This window comes from Cyprinus carpio, chromosome B22 (genome assembly GCF_018340385.1).
Source record: "Cyprinus carpio isolate SPL01 chromosome B22, ASM1834038v1, whole genome shotgun sequence".
Taxonomy (NCBI): Eukaryota; Metazoa; Chordata; class Actinopteri; order Cypriniformes; family Cyprinidae; genus Cyprinus; species Cyprinus carpio.
Window position 1 is genome coordinate 30,230,574 of NC_056618.1, and position 15,732 is coordinate 30,246,305.

At 35.9% G+C, this 15,732-nt stretch overlaps 1 pseudogene; it reads right to left on the reverse strand.

Moving 5' to 3' along the window:
• Window positions 1–133: 133 nt before the first annotated feature.
• On the reverse strand, window positions 134–13,528 carry LOC122141647 (annotated as a pseudogene).
• Between the last annotated feature and the right edge of the window lie 2,204 nt (window positions 13,529–15,732).

Sequence of the window (15,732 nt, forward strand, 5' to 3'; positions counted from 1 at the left end):
CATTTTAATCCAAAAATTGTGTCTTGACCATATCCCTACACCTAAACCTAACCTAAACCATGAATAATCCCTAAAATCAGAGGAAATGATAGATGAATGACACTGATGTACAAGCAAACACTGATTGTAGGCCTAAACTTCAAACTATGGTTCTTCAAGTCTGATTGGTTAATCACAATGTTGTTCCAGGGTCAACAATGATGTTTATCCAGGAACATGTGGCACTTGATAAAATCAGATTGGGAATGATTCTGTGGAGCAGGCGGGAAAACACTGAGTGTATTAGTGGAATCAGTGGATCTTTAGCGGAGCGGTAACAGACAGCTTTGAGCCGGGGTGATAGCGGGGGTGTGTTTGGTGAGAGGGGCACCTCAGCCAATGAGGGCAGAGGGGCAGTGGCTCTAGCCACCGGGCCACCCCCCTGTGCACGGCCCTGACTCTATGGTGCTGCCACATGGAAAAACAGTGAACAATGACCATTAACTCATACTATTTAACATCTACCATAAGTCAGAAGTACAATAAAAAGTGTTTCTTATTGGTGTTATTCATGCATTTTTAGGATAATACTGACATGAAGGATGCCCTTGTGTTTTCTGCATGGACACAAGCCACCGGCCCAGACCATTAACTGTTATATGTAAGATTTTACAAGCCATGGTGAAGCTCATAAGAATATTTGAGATTCTTTGTATCATGTTTTATACAGCTTTGACTACTTTGTGGGTTGGAGAGATTGTTCTTTTATGCTGGTTTTACAGTGTTGTTTTTACCCCAAAATCATAAGGCAAAGCTAATGCAAATGTGACATGGATTGTCATAACACTTTCTATACTCCCTGACCACAATACTCCGATGCCAGCACCAGCAGCCACTTTCACACCGAAGACTTTCACCGCTGATGCAAACTTTGCTGCTTTGAGTAAAGCCACAACAGCTGCCACTGTGATTCCGATGCCCAGGAAAGCACCGATCAGTGTCCCTGTGGTCACTCCGGCAAGCCTAATGAGAAGTTTTTTATAAACATTTTCTTTAGCTTTTCCTTTTTTTCTCTTCTGCATGCAAATTGTCCTCTATATTTTCAATCTCTTCTTGAATTTCTTTCTCCACCATCTGAAGCAGCTCATTGTTAAAGCAGCCTTTCTCACTTCCCTTCAGATTCTTCTCAAAGGCCCTCAACAGCTTTTTCACCTGAACTCTGTTGCTCCTGTAACCCCAGCAGCGTTTTCTCCTCCAGTGTTTGTTGTCAATAACATGACAGCGACCTCCACAGTTTTCAACAAGCTGCTGTAGTTTTGGACTCTACTTCACAAATTCCTCAATGGTTTGACCTTCTAGATCTTCACCGTGAGTGAATAAACCTGATATGTGTTTAAGGATATCACCACACTGCACAAAATATGAATTCATAATATCCACAGTCTCCACTTCTTGTTTGGTGTACCTTGAAACCTTTAGAATCATTATTATCATGTCAGGACTTGGGCCCATTTCAGTGATGGATTTAATGATTTCAGCTCTGATGGCATCCTCAGTAACAACTGTCAAAAATCCCAGGTGTGTCAATAACAGTGATTTTTCTCCCAAAAACCATCCCATTTCCACTCACACAGTCTGCAGTCATCGATGTAGGTGAAGCTTTACTCTTGAATATTCGCTTTCTAAGGATTGTATTCCCAGCGCTGCTCTTGCCAACTCCTGTCTTCCCAAAAAGGACAATTCTTCTCTCAGGTCTAGATTCTTTACCTTTTGGAAGAAAACACAAGTGTTTTGCTACGAAACTGTTTTTTACCTCATAAAAAAATAAGTTGTTGCCTTAAATATTTAAGTACAATAAAATAAATTTAAACTTAAATTACATTAAACTGACTTTAAAAATGAGTTGTATCTTGTACAACTGATACACTGTTTTACAGTGTAATGCTTTCAAGACAATATGTATACTGCATTACTATTTATTGTATCCCAAACTACCTGTTGAAACATTTGTGTCAAGCAAATATGAATTCTGTTAACTTAATCACTTTTCATGTAATTTACATGGCAAAAGTTATTTTATGCCAACAATTCTTACCTCCCATTATTCTTGTCCTTTAAAGCTCTGTAATCTGTGAAACAAGGTGTGTTGCATTAATTAAATTGTTCTTTCGTTTTAAACAAGCATTGCTCTGGATACGAAACTACAAATATTATTGTTTCTCATTATCTTAAAAACATTTTGATTTCAAAGACTATTGCTAAAATTCTTCAAAATTAGTTTTGTAGACAAAAATAAACAGAATTTATTTAAAGAAACAAAAAGTACATGTTCCTCCTATAAAATGTTTATAAAATGCAGCTGTTGAAGTTGAATGAATGAATCCCAGTGAGAATGAGTAAAGCTGAAATCTAGACAAAGAAGAAGCTTAAATATGTTGTCACGTGTTTTACTCACCACATTACCATACTTCCTTAAGTGTTAATTTGACTTTAATAAGTAGATTTGTTCAATACTTTGGCTGTTATAACTGATATATTGTTTGCAAACACATATCGAATAATAAAATACCATACTTGCAGATGTCTTCTAGTGAAGAGAAGCTGGATTGTAATTGTATTAGTTTGGCAACAACAATATCAGTGTAAGCACAGAAAATATTGTAAAAACTGATTTTTTTTTCCCACTGCTGGAACTGTAGTTACAGAATCATCCATACATTTTTGATCTGCACTGATAATAGCTGGAGAGAACTGCGTTAGAGAACTGCGTCAACAATGAATTTGAAAATCTCAATAATTAAGGTTTAGTTGCTTCTGGAAGTGTATGCTTAAGTTTAATTTCTTATAAAGGTTACTTTCATCACATTTCTTGTATAAGAATTTCACAACAAAAAATATATTACTAAGGTATTACTTTAAAACAAACCAGTAAGTTTATAGAAAAGTGGTATATACAGTAAATGATACATAAAATCACTTATAAACTTCCTAAAAATCACTTTTTTTCCCATATAAGTTCTGAACTTCCCCACTAATGTTCTGCTTTCAGTTGTGGATATAGTTCTCAAAAATCAGTTTTCATGTATATTTTGGGTTTGTATTACACTGTTCCCCTTGTTTTCACTTCTCGCGTGTTTGATAGGCCTGTCTGCTATTTTTGACACAGGCATATTACAGTGAACAAAGATGCATTATGTTCTGAAATTTTAACCTGAATCATTTTCTCAACCAATTCATTCAGAAGAATTGGTTCATTTACCAAATAAGTCTATTTTTAGATTAGATTAGATTAGATTCAACTTTATTGTCATTGCACATGTAAGGTACAAGGCAACGAAATGCAGTTAGCATCTAACCAGAAGTGCAATAAGCAGTAAGTACAGAATATATAGTGTCTACAATATGTTACAAATGTACAATAAATATACAAATAAGGCAGTTTTATGGACATAATTGACAGATTTTAAATACTATCAGCATGATATACAGATAGGTGTACTATGAACATATGTAGAATATTTTTATTAATAAGATTTTTTTTTTATCAGTCAAGTATAATCAATGTGAATTTAGCCACATATGTCAATAGTTATTATTCCATTATAATCCTATGGTTTAAGTATAGGAAGAAAGATGCCTACGTGGCCAGGATGTCCAGACCCAGATGAGAAACATCTGGGAAAAGGGTCTTTCTCTTTATCAAAACAAGTAGGGGGCCCCATCTCTCTAGGGAAGAATCAAATTGTAAACATAGGGAAAATTCTGAAATATTTGGAACGCCCTGTATACATTATATAATGAGATGCCACCTAGCATTCGGGAGATCTTCTCGCAGAGAACATCTCGGCTTCCTTTCTCTCTGAAATAAAGTCTATCTTCTGGAAACAAAACCCCAAGACTGAGTGTGATCCCTCAGATCCATGGCAGCAGATACGACACTACATTTGGCGCCCGAACAGGGACTGGAAAGGAGCAGCAGAGTGGACGACCGCAGCTTTTGAGCTGGCTGATGAGCAACAAAGGTTTTTTGGTTCGGTCACACAGTGGTGGGCACTTTTTGATTATGTAATTATTTTTTGTTGTTTAATTGTTGTTTGTTGTTGGTAAGTTAGTTTTGAGTGTTATGTTCAATTTTTAGAATTAAATAAATAATTTAAAATGGGGGGTTTTGTTTCCAGAAGAAAAACTGCATACACATATTTGGTATAATGTTAGGAAGGCCTTGATAGGTGACCTAAATTAAGACTAAATGGTGTAGGCAGAAATTCATTGCATGTAAGGGTCTGTGTTTATTGAAGACTGGTCTAAAGAAGGACAGCAATAAACGGGAAACAGATGTAGAATCGCGCGGAAAAGTCCTTTGGATTCCGCTCTGTAGAGGTCGTTAGGGAGATACAGAGGGCAGCAGGGAAAGGCATAAATTCCTGCAGGGTACTGCTTTTTTACTGTGTTGAGGAACTGCATCAGTGAAAGAGCGAGTAGAACTGACAGGTCACTCTAGGGAAGAGTGTTATGTTTTGTTGTGTGTGTGAAACTGTGTCCGGACGAATGTCTGTGTAAGTGATGATGAATGTTTGAATAAATAAATTCCGTATCGGGTGGGTAAAACCTGCGCACCGTTCCTGGACCATCACTTAGGTGTGGCCGTGCAGGATTGGACGGGGTTGGTGCCGCATCCGAGAGGGATGATTGAATGATGAGCCCTATTAAATTAAGGGACAAAAGTATGAGAGAATGAGCCCTATAGGATGAAGGGACAAAGGATGAAATGGTTTAGAAGGAGTGAATGTGTTTAGGAAAATAGAATCAATAAAATTTGAATCAAGATTTTTTACAGGCTTTTGCATTTGGGATGTCTGTGTGAAAGAGAAGGAGAAATTTTGTGAGACCAGAGCAGTAGAAGTGAGAGCAAGGCATTAAGTTAAATAAGTATATTAAAAAATAATATAAGTGCCGATGAAACAATAAAGAGAAGTAAAGATAAATAAAGAATTATCTTTAGAAATGTTATACATACTGAGTGATAGTAACATAGAGTTGAGATTATCAAAAAGTGTAAATGCATCAGACAGAATTAATAACTAAATACAAAGAGGCATGAATAAAGACTAAGGAATAAAGGGGAAAAAAATGGAAAAACTGCTTAAAAATAGATAAGATAAGTTGATAGATTAATAAATATATAGATAAATATAGAGAATTAAATAAAAAAATATATATACAGAATTAAAAAGTATATATTGGATTGCAATATTATAAGAAAAGATATGAAAGCCACTCAGATATGGCAGGAAATAATAGGATTAAAATATCCACTGTGTAAAGAGCTAATAAACAAGATCTCAAACAAATGGCAGAAGAGAACAAAAATACAACAAAATGGCCAAAGGAAGGGACATTTAATATAGCATTGTGTGAGGAGATGGAAACTCTGGTCAAATAAAAAACTATAAAACTAAAAGCTTAAGAAAAGAGAAAAAAGAGAAGCAAAGAGGGGAAAAGAAAAATAAGTAATAGCCATATTTAAGAAGGAAGGAGAGAATATGTGGAAAAGTTTAAAAAAGGCCAGGAAAATACTAAACAGGCAGACAAAGAGACAGAGAAGAAGGGAAAAGTATTTTTTGAGCCTCCCTATTTGCCCTCAGAGGGAGAGTTCCCAATCCTCAAGGGAACAGTGGAAGTAACAGAGAACTGGAGATGGAGGGGCATATAGAGATGGATGGTAGAGAGGAATCAGCTGTGAAAACACAGAGGCAAGACAGAAAGAAAAGTAAAGGCTATTTACAGGCTGTTACAGACAGGCACGTACAGCGTTAGAAAAAATGTAAACAAACCAGGAAGATAAAACCAGGTTTGAGGAAGGATTAGAAAAAAAAGAGAAAAGATAATAAATATAAATAGAAGCACAAGTACAAGCTATGGAAGACGTGAAAATGAAAGAATCAGGAAAAAAGATACAAGAGGAAAAAAAAATTTGAAAGAGGGATAAGTAAGTTGTTTGACAGTAATGAGGATGTACATGAAGGAAATGAGTTATTTGATAACAGAAAATGGGAAAAGGGCAGAGAAAAGGAGACATTCAGACCACTGGCTGCACAACTCCCAATTTTAATCAAGGGTGAGCAGGGACAGAATGTCCCCTGGGCTTCACAGGACCTCGAGGGGATGGTCACGTCGCCTTCCAGATATTCATGAGGGGGCTGGAAAGTGGATCAGGGTGTTTGAGAAAGGAACTATGGACAAACTTTTGGCTGTGAGAGACATTAAAGCTTTGCTGGCTAAAATTATAGGAGGGGCAAGGATGGATGAAATTCTTCAAACAACTTCTCTAAACAGAGCAGTGAACTCTCACAATATGGATGTAATTGTTTTTTGTTGCATTCCGACCAGCAGTGTGGCAGGCACTGCGTGCAGAGTATCCGATCAGACTGAATCCTAAATCATTAAAGGGAGAAGAGCTGGGAAACACAGAAAGTCCAACCACATATGTTCAGAAACAGCTGAAAAGGTGGAAGCAAGAAACTGAAGGGGATCCAGAAAGATACTAACAGCCCGGACATAATAAAAATGACTATGCCACCTATCCACCTTAAAAGTACCCTCAGTGTGGAAGGGAGAGAGCTGGCGACAGCCTAACCAAGGTCCAGTACAGGGCCCAGTAAACCCTTGGGGAGGACCCAATTCAGGCTATTAGGGGTGAGAATCCTACAGGGGAGAGTCAGCTTCCAATTTGAATAACTAAAGCTGATCAAGAGCCTATTATGCAGATTAAAATAAAATAAAACACCACACCCATGATTTTAAACACAGGTGTTTTTTATACCTGTTTAAATTTAAAATATGCCTCACATCTCCCCTTGTCTGGAAAAAATTGCAAAGACAATAGGATTCTCAGGGAAAAATGCAATTAATTCCAATAACAGCTCCAGTGTGTCTACAAAAAAAAGATCAAAGTATAACAATGCCCATTCTGGTATCAAGTCTGACTCCTATCAATTTGTTAGGAAGAGATGCATTATGCAAATTAGGGCTACAAATTAGGTGTTCTACAGAAGGAATATATGTTGCTGCAATAGGAACAAAAACACAAATGGTAGTTGCAGAGTCAAATGCAAATGTCTATTGGATAGGACAGATAGAACAAGATGTGAGTCAATAAATGGGGAAAATTTATTGAAACACAGATTCCGGAAGCACAGCTACTAAAATCAGAATTGCAATGCACAATGATAAATGATTAACAGAGAGATGAGAAAATAGAACAAAAATGGCAGAAAGAAACAAAAGGACAGCAAATTGTGTCTCCAAGTACATCATAACAGGTAAACGGAGCAGCTATAAATACCAGATGGTGAATTTGTTAAAATTAATATTTTTAATAACTAATTCTGTCCGACATATTGCAGAATATGTAGAAAAAATTGAGAGAAAAAAAAATGTAGGACGAATGTTGAAAAAGACTTATAAATAATAAATGAAATAATAGAACATTTGCCAGCTGAAGTTCCAGACCCGCACACATTACTGATGAATGTCCCTACTGATGCCAAATATTTTATCGTAACTGATCTTTATTCAGTTTACTACAGTGTGCCGCTTGCAGAAGAGAGTAGGTATTTGTTTACATATGCAGGTAAACAGTGTCATTAAGGGAAACATTACAGTGGATTTTGAAGATAAAAAAGCTTTAGGTGTCAGGTAGCCATATTAGCACCTGTAGTACATATTGAACCTCAACCTCAATTGGATTATATATTTCGAATTAAACAACAAGCAGGCCCCTATGAACAATAAATGTGTAACAGAAGGGAAGCTAAAAAAGACTGACAAGAGATCTGGCGTACACATGAAGGAAACATTGTACCCATCCAGTGTTTGTTGTATTTTTTTGTTGAAGTTGTTAGTTGTTTTTACAATTTAGTTTGGGGGGAAGTGATAAGGAAAATTATAAGGAAAATTAAACAAATGAAACAGAACAAAGTGATAAGAAAAATTAAACAGAACTATCAAGGCCAAAGTAAACAAAATATGTGAAAGTACTAAATTTAATTGGATTAATGCTTTACCTCTTGCACTAATGAGCTATCGCATGCAAACTAACAGGAGCATGCACTTAACAACGCATGAAATGCTTACGGGTCGACCCATGCATGTGCCATATTGTAAAGGTCCCTACAAAGGATTGCCTCTAGAGCAATTATAAATGAAACTTCGATATAATATGAAGAAATTAACTGCTATGCATAAAGTTATCTATTTATAGGGAAAAAAAATAAAAGAGCCCAGAGAGAAATTGGAGACTGCCTGTCCAGTTGTTCCAGGGAACCAAGTATATCTGAGGGTATTCCGGAGAAAGTGGAATCAGCCCAGGAGAGAAGGACCGTACAAGGTGGTGAGAGCTACTCCAACAGCAGTCCAAGTGGAGGGAAGCACAACCTGGTATCATCTAAACCACTGTACTAGAGTTCCCACGGGAAAGGCAGAAAGAAAAGAAAACAGATAATCAGACGATACAGGAGAAAGTAACGAGGAAAGACCAGAGACACATGATGAAGTGCAAACTGACGAGAGCACAAAGAAAGATCCACAAGGAGCTCCTTTCATCCTGTCAGACGAAATGGAGAGGACAGAGAATGAGTCTGACAACATGTCTGAAGACCGTCCTATGCCTAATCCATTTAATAATGCAAACCCAAACTCAACCAATGGAAAGCAAGCTGACTTCCCTTCAATTGACTTTTCACTTTGAACAAAAGTGATAATGATATCAACACAACAGAACCAATGATAATCAAAAATCGTAGAAACACTGATTATGATGTTCAAGGTGATGAAGACATTAATCATATTGATGCATTATGGGATAAAGCCCAAAATAATGAATGGTATAAATGGGCAGCCTTTACTGCTAGAGAAACAGGAAAAGAAAATTGCTTGCTGTGCTCCAAATCTCCGTTAAACAAAGTAATAGCCATATCAAATCATATGACTACCAAGAATGTGCCAAATTTGGGAGAAACTTTTGTCATTTAACAGATTTTACCAGACCATATTGTTTTGCTGAATGTCTAGGATTTTTGGGAAATCCTACATTAACAGATAATTTTTTTAGACCACTCTGGGGATCTTGGTGTCAGTACTCAGATGTCAGCCAAAATATAAAAACTGAAAAACGGAAAGTAGAAATTCCAAAATGGTATAGCATAGATTATAAACAGGAATATGAGTGTTTCCATAAACCAAAAGGAACACAAGATGTGGGCAAATTTAGAGGAAGATGTGCTATTATTTGGTACATAGATAAGAAAAATTATTGGAAATCAGGAATTCCTTCTAGAGCTCCAGAACTGTTAGCACTTGGAACAAGTAACGGAAGTAAAATAACGCCTGAAGAATGTGAAAATCAAACTATTGCATTACCTTCAATAGAATTTTATGAAGACCAATCATTAATAATAGCAGATTTCTTTTGGATCTGTGGAGGTGAGATATTACTGCCTTCTTTACCAGTAGGATGGAAAGGTATATGTGTAAGAGTACGATTACTTCAAGAAGTTAACATGGCACAATGGGGAACAGAACCAAGCAAAAGTAAGGAAGACAACAGAATTAAAAGAGGTTACAAGCCAAACCCCAATGTATATTTAGACTCAATTGGACAACCGAGAGGAATTCCTAATGAATTCAAGGCAAGAGATGAAATAAAAACAGGTTTTGAGTCAATATTTGTTTGGATCACACCACACAAAAATGCAGAGTGGATTAATTACATTTATTATAATCAACAAAGATTCATTAATTATACTGATGATGCGTTAACCTTGTTAGGAGACCAAGTAAACCTCTCTGTGTTATGTTCGGAGATCAATGTTGTACTTTTATACCAAATAATACTGCCCCTGGAGGAGCTTTTAGTGAAGTTATGACTAAAATTAAAAAATTAAGAGCTGAATTTACAGCAAATGCTGGAAGAGACAAACAAATTTGGGATTGGATTGATTTGAAATTTGGAGCATGGGTAGCATGGTTTGCTAAACTGGGAATGTTTTTGGGAGTCGCCATACTAATAGGAGGATTATTATTTTGTTGTGTATTACCTATATTAAGAACATTAATCGTCAACGCTACAGCTAAGCAAATGGAAGTGATAAAAGTCCCAAATAATCAACAAATTATCACAGAAAGGAGCCTAAAGGAATATTATGAAGGATGGCTGAACAAACTAAACTTAAATGAACAAACTTTTGATGATAGTTCAAGTGACTCTAACGAGGACGATGAAGAGGTCTAAAGATGAACCATACCTTGGGTGTAAGTGCTAGCCTAACTTCTCCCCAGGGTGGCCCTCTACAATGCATAGGGTATCTGGGCTGAAGATCAATTATTAGAATCTTGTGATATTCAATGGGTTATCTTTGTATGTATTTTTATGTCTTTTATACACAACTGTGACAACCACAGGCAATTGCTGAACCAATTACACGCTCACGCTTATAACATTGTTTTCTATTAAGAAAGGGTTTAGGGAGGCTGGATCTTTTACTCCCTCCTAGTCAAGTGTGGAAAGAGATGTTTGGTCCTGTTGCTCCCCAGAGTGAAATTGCACAATCTAGTCATTGGTGATTGATACAGTGTGACTTATTTAGTCACTAGGTAGTGTTAACTAATAAGACTGGATTATGGAGTAGCACTCTGAATAAAAATGATCAAATATGAGACTTACTAAGTCTCAAAGGGGGGAAATGTAGAAGATTTTTATTAATAAGATTTTTTTATCAATCAAGTATAATCAAGGTGAATTTAGCCACATATGTCAATAGTTATTATTCCATTATAATCCTATGGTTTTAGTATAGGAAGAAAGATGCCTACGTGGCCAGGATGTCCAGACCCAGATGAGAAACATCTGGGAAAAGGGTCTTTCTCTTTATCAAAACAAGTAGGAGGCCCCATCTCTCTAGGGAAGAATCAAATTGTAAACATAGGGAAAATTGTGAAATATTTGGAACGCCCTGTATACATAATATAATGAGATGCCACCTAGCATTCGGGAGATCTTCTCGCAGAGAACATCTCGGCTTCGTTTCTCTCTGAAATAAAGTCTATCTTCTGGAAACAAAACCCCAAGACTGAGTGTGATCCCTCAGATCCATGGCAGCAATACACGACACTACACATACTATACAGATGGATTATGTATAAGTGTATGTACACTATAAGCAGAAACTATGAACATATGAACATCATTTACACTAGTGCAATGGACAGTAAAAGTGCATAGAAAAAAATTTCAGTGTGGAATGGATTACCCAGTATTCTGGATGAACAGACAGTCGTGCAAGTAATAACAAGTTTACTGTTTTTTGCTTGTTTGTAAATAATCAGCTGTAGTGATGAGGAGGGGTGAGGAGTCTGTGTGTGTGGTGTGGTGGGGGGGGGGGGGGGGGGGGGGGGTGTTGGGGGTGTCAGAGGGCAGAGTTCAGGTAGTAAAAGTGAAGTGAAAGTGGTGATAAACTCACAATTGCGTATACAGTCAAAATTGTGAGATATAAACTACCAATTGCGTATAGAGTCAGAATTGTGAGGTATAAACTCGCAATTGCGTATACAGTCAGAATTGTGAGATATAAACTCGCAATTGCGTATAGAGTCAGAATTGTGAGATATAAACTCTCAATTGCGTATAGAGTCAGATAACATAAATAAGATAAAGATATTCTATTTTGCTATGCCATTCTGCTTGTTGCATCCAATTGCTCTCCTAGAAGTGTTAAGGCCTATTCAGTATTAATAAATCTTTGCTGATTGTACTTTATGTAATTTAATTAATCCTTTTTTGTAATTTTATTTATTTACTGATTATTATTTTGTATTTAGAATTAATATTGATTCAAACCCTAATTGAACTTCATCTCTTGTATTAAATTTGTAAGGTATGCCTTAAGGTTGACCAATTGAATTTATATAATCTGCAGGGCCTTTTTCATCTGCTCTCTTGGTTCCTTTTTTTTTTCATTTTTTTTTTTTCATTTGTTGTTTCCTCTTCTGGAGAGATATGATTCATTTTATGTGTTAGCCTAACCCTAGATCACAATCCTGACCAATTTTCTGGTAATGTTGGCAAGAGGCCTTATTCTAATCCATATCCACCATATGTCTGCCAATGCAATATCAATTTCATCAAATATAGGCGGTGGGCCTTCCTTTTTCACTAACTAATCTTTTCATTGTGGTATTTTCAATATTTGGTTGCATTTCCTTTAATTTTCCAATGTCAACCGTTCCTATCTTTTTATAACATTCAATCCTTGATCTGCCCTTAATTTTATTTTTTCCTTGTGGTTTTTGTATTTTTCCCATATTATTGGCCATTTACGGGTTCGTATGCAGTATAATTCAGTTGCTTCTCTGTAGCCTGTTGTAGATTAGAGAAACTAGCACCAGTACAAGCATAATGCCATTTTTTTGGGTACAGTTTCTAAAGACATTTATTTTCCTACCTCTTCTATTCTTCTATTAAGCATGTATCTCCCAGTTTTATATAATCCCATTTCACTAGATAGTCCTGGACATTTCTTAAACCATTGCAAAAGTTAATTTCTGGTTAAAATTAATTTGTCATCTTGGTTTGTTTTGTTATATTTTTGATGATGTTAATTTGTTTCCAGTTCACACATGGACGGATCATTAAAGTATTTTCCGCGCTAAACCCTGTGATGAGTTTAACAACACTTGCAGCACGGATTACAGTTAATATCTGCACCAGAGTGAGCGTGAGTTTTTATGGACATATTTCATAGACCTATTAACATATGTAAATGAAAAAAATTAAACATAAATATTATTAGTGAATAATATTATAAATAATACTATAAAATAAAATGTTTATTTTTATTAAATACTTAATTTCTGGCATATTAAACTTTTTATTAAGTTTAATCTTACAATAATGTCAATTGTTTTTTTTTATCTCAAATATTTTGGTATGTCTTGAAATATTATACTTATAAAGGAGGGTCTTGGAATGGACAAGTTTGAGAACCCTTGTCTTAAACCAGAATAATACAAGGGTCAGACAAGGGTCAGGGTAAATTATATGTGTAATTTACCCATTTATACCAATTATTGTCTTTTGCCTTTTCCCATAATATATCTGACTTGCCAATTTTCTTACAACTGATTTTACGGTTGTCATTTACAATCTGTCTATTTTGTTAAGATACTTTTCCTCCTTTTCTAGTTCTTGTTCTTTTTGGATTAAGTCAAAGCCACTGCTGGATTCAACTGAGGGGGTGAAAGTTGATTCTGAAGTTTGGGTGATGTTGGCTACAGCTTGAGCTTGTAGAATTACATGTATTAGGCATGTGATGATCATCAGATATTTTTTCACTTTTCTGCTTCTGTGAGCTCCTTGCTTATCACTTTTTGAGTTGTCATCAGTTTGCACCTCATCTTGCATCTCTGGTCTCTCCACGTCACTTTCTCCTGAGTTGTCTGCTTTTCTGTTTCCTTCTCTTTTCCACATCCTCTTTTCCATTTGTTGGCCCATGTCTGCTCCCAAGTATTTTGATCATCTTGTTAGCTGTTCAATCACTGCAATGGTCTTTCCCTCGTAATTTCCTTGGCCTATCTTGCTCAGTAGCATAGACCTTTTGACCTGGAAAACACTCAACCCACTTTTTTTTATGTTAACAGTCAGAAAGACAATATTTTATAATTTTAACACAGAATCATCTCCATCATGATATGCTGAAAAGAAAGTTATACGCTGCGCAAGTGTGGCACTGCTTTTCTTTCTGCCACAGCAATAACCTAGGTACTGACCAGGAAACTTAACCAAATTCATCCATGGTCATTATTTACTGGACATAATTTGCCCTGTGGGCCCACATATTAAAATTTGTATACAGCTGTTTTGACAAATTGATTTTGCCTCAGTGTCTCGTCAGACACCCTCTTTCACTCCATACAACACCATCTTTCATAATTTTTCACACCCTTTCACACCCACTTTTGGCCAAAAACATGTTATTTTTTCTTAAGATTTCAACTGATTATGAGCTAAATGATTTTAGCTGTGGAATGGCACAGATTCTGAGTAGGATAACATGAACCTCTTTTCGTTAGACTCTACTGAGCGTAGACGTGTTATCATTCCACATAGATTCTAGATGTCATGCAACTGGGCAACGTCAGTCACCATAAAGTTTAGTTTAACACCACTGTATAAAGCTCTTTTTTCTTTTCTTTTGCTTCTTTTAAAAAAAAAAAAAAAATTATTAAAATCTAATATATTAATTTGTTTAGAAAAGTAGGCCTAGGCATTGTGCACTTGAGAGAGCCAATTATAATTTTCAAATGTCACTTATTTGTCTAATTTAAATCTTAGTCAAATACTTTTTGTTAGTGCTCATGAGCTACTTTGAGAAGAGGATTGGAGATTTCTGCATAATCTAGGATCCATGGCTATCAACATTTCCATCTTGTTATCCTCAGTGATGACAGCATATCTGATTTCATGATTTTGGATCTTTGGAGTAATTTTTAGTATTATTTTATTTAAGCTAGCCCTAGAAAATTTACCTTTAAACAAAATGGAGTGACCAATATTTTTATTTTATCAGCCATATATTTTTTTCCTATCAGACATTTTGTCTACACTTTTTTTTTTTCTTTTTCCCAAAGATTTCCTCATTGTTGTCAATAATTCAGTTGTGCATTTTCCCCCTAGTTGGTTAATGAAATTGCCCTCACTATGCCAAATCCAGCTCTATTTTTATCTGATTGGTGAGTCAAGCACTCACTTCTGTCTGTTTTTCTTTAAGACATAAGGCTGGACTGGTACCTATTAAAAAGCAGATTAAGAATGTTAGTTAAAACAGAATTCAAAGAAGTGCTGTGAGACCAGTGAATAATCAAGATTAATATAGTTAATTAACAAAATTTGAAGCAGTGATAGTGAGTGATCATTAAATATGCAGCACCTGTGCACGCAATGGGAAGGGATGGAAGTCCTTCTGGTTAGATCATCCGTCTGTTGAAGCTGTTTGGATGTTGCACTAGGATGTCAGTCTGTGATAGCACTCAAAAGCCTGATGTTGTGGTGTATGGTCTCCATTGTTTCTCTGCCTCTCCTCAATCTGGCTTTTGATTGCTCTTGCCAGAGTTTGGCATTTCAGGATGTTATCTTCATCCTTGCAAGTCCATCAGCCCCTCCCTCTTGTTTTCTCTCTGGCTGTGTCTTCTTCGCCACTTTGTTAGACTGACTCCAGTTCATTGCTTCTCTTTGTCAAGGCACTGTTCCAGAAGTTATCTGAAATTTTAACACTCAGAGACTGCATTAATCAAATAGAACCCGTAAACTCTTGACCAAATTGTGTCTGAGCAATCAGCTCTTTATCTAATTTTCACTTTTCAACCATCTCTTTCAGTGGTCTCTTAAAAAAAAAAAAAATCTCATCTGGTTGAAAACAGCAGGTCCCTTATTCTATGTTAGTAAAGCAAGTTCTTCATTGCAGAATAACAGCAAGCGTTTTTTTTTTCTTTGCAAAATGCATAAAGCAGCTACCTTTATTATCTAAGCATACTACAATAAAACAAAATAATTGTTTTCTTTTACAACCACATGACATGTGTATGGTATAATAAAGACTTCAATCATATTTTTTCTTCTATATTTGCATACACGATTGACAGTAATATGGTGATGGCGAAATAATTTTCCTAACCAACATATAATAATAACTTTTATTT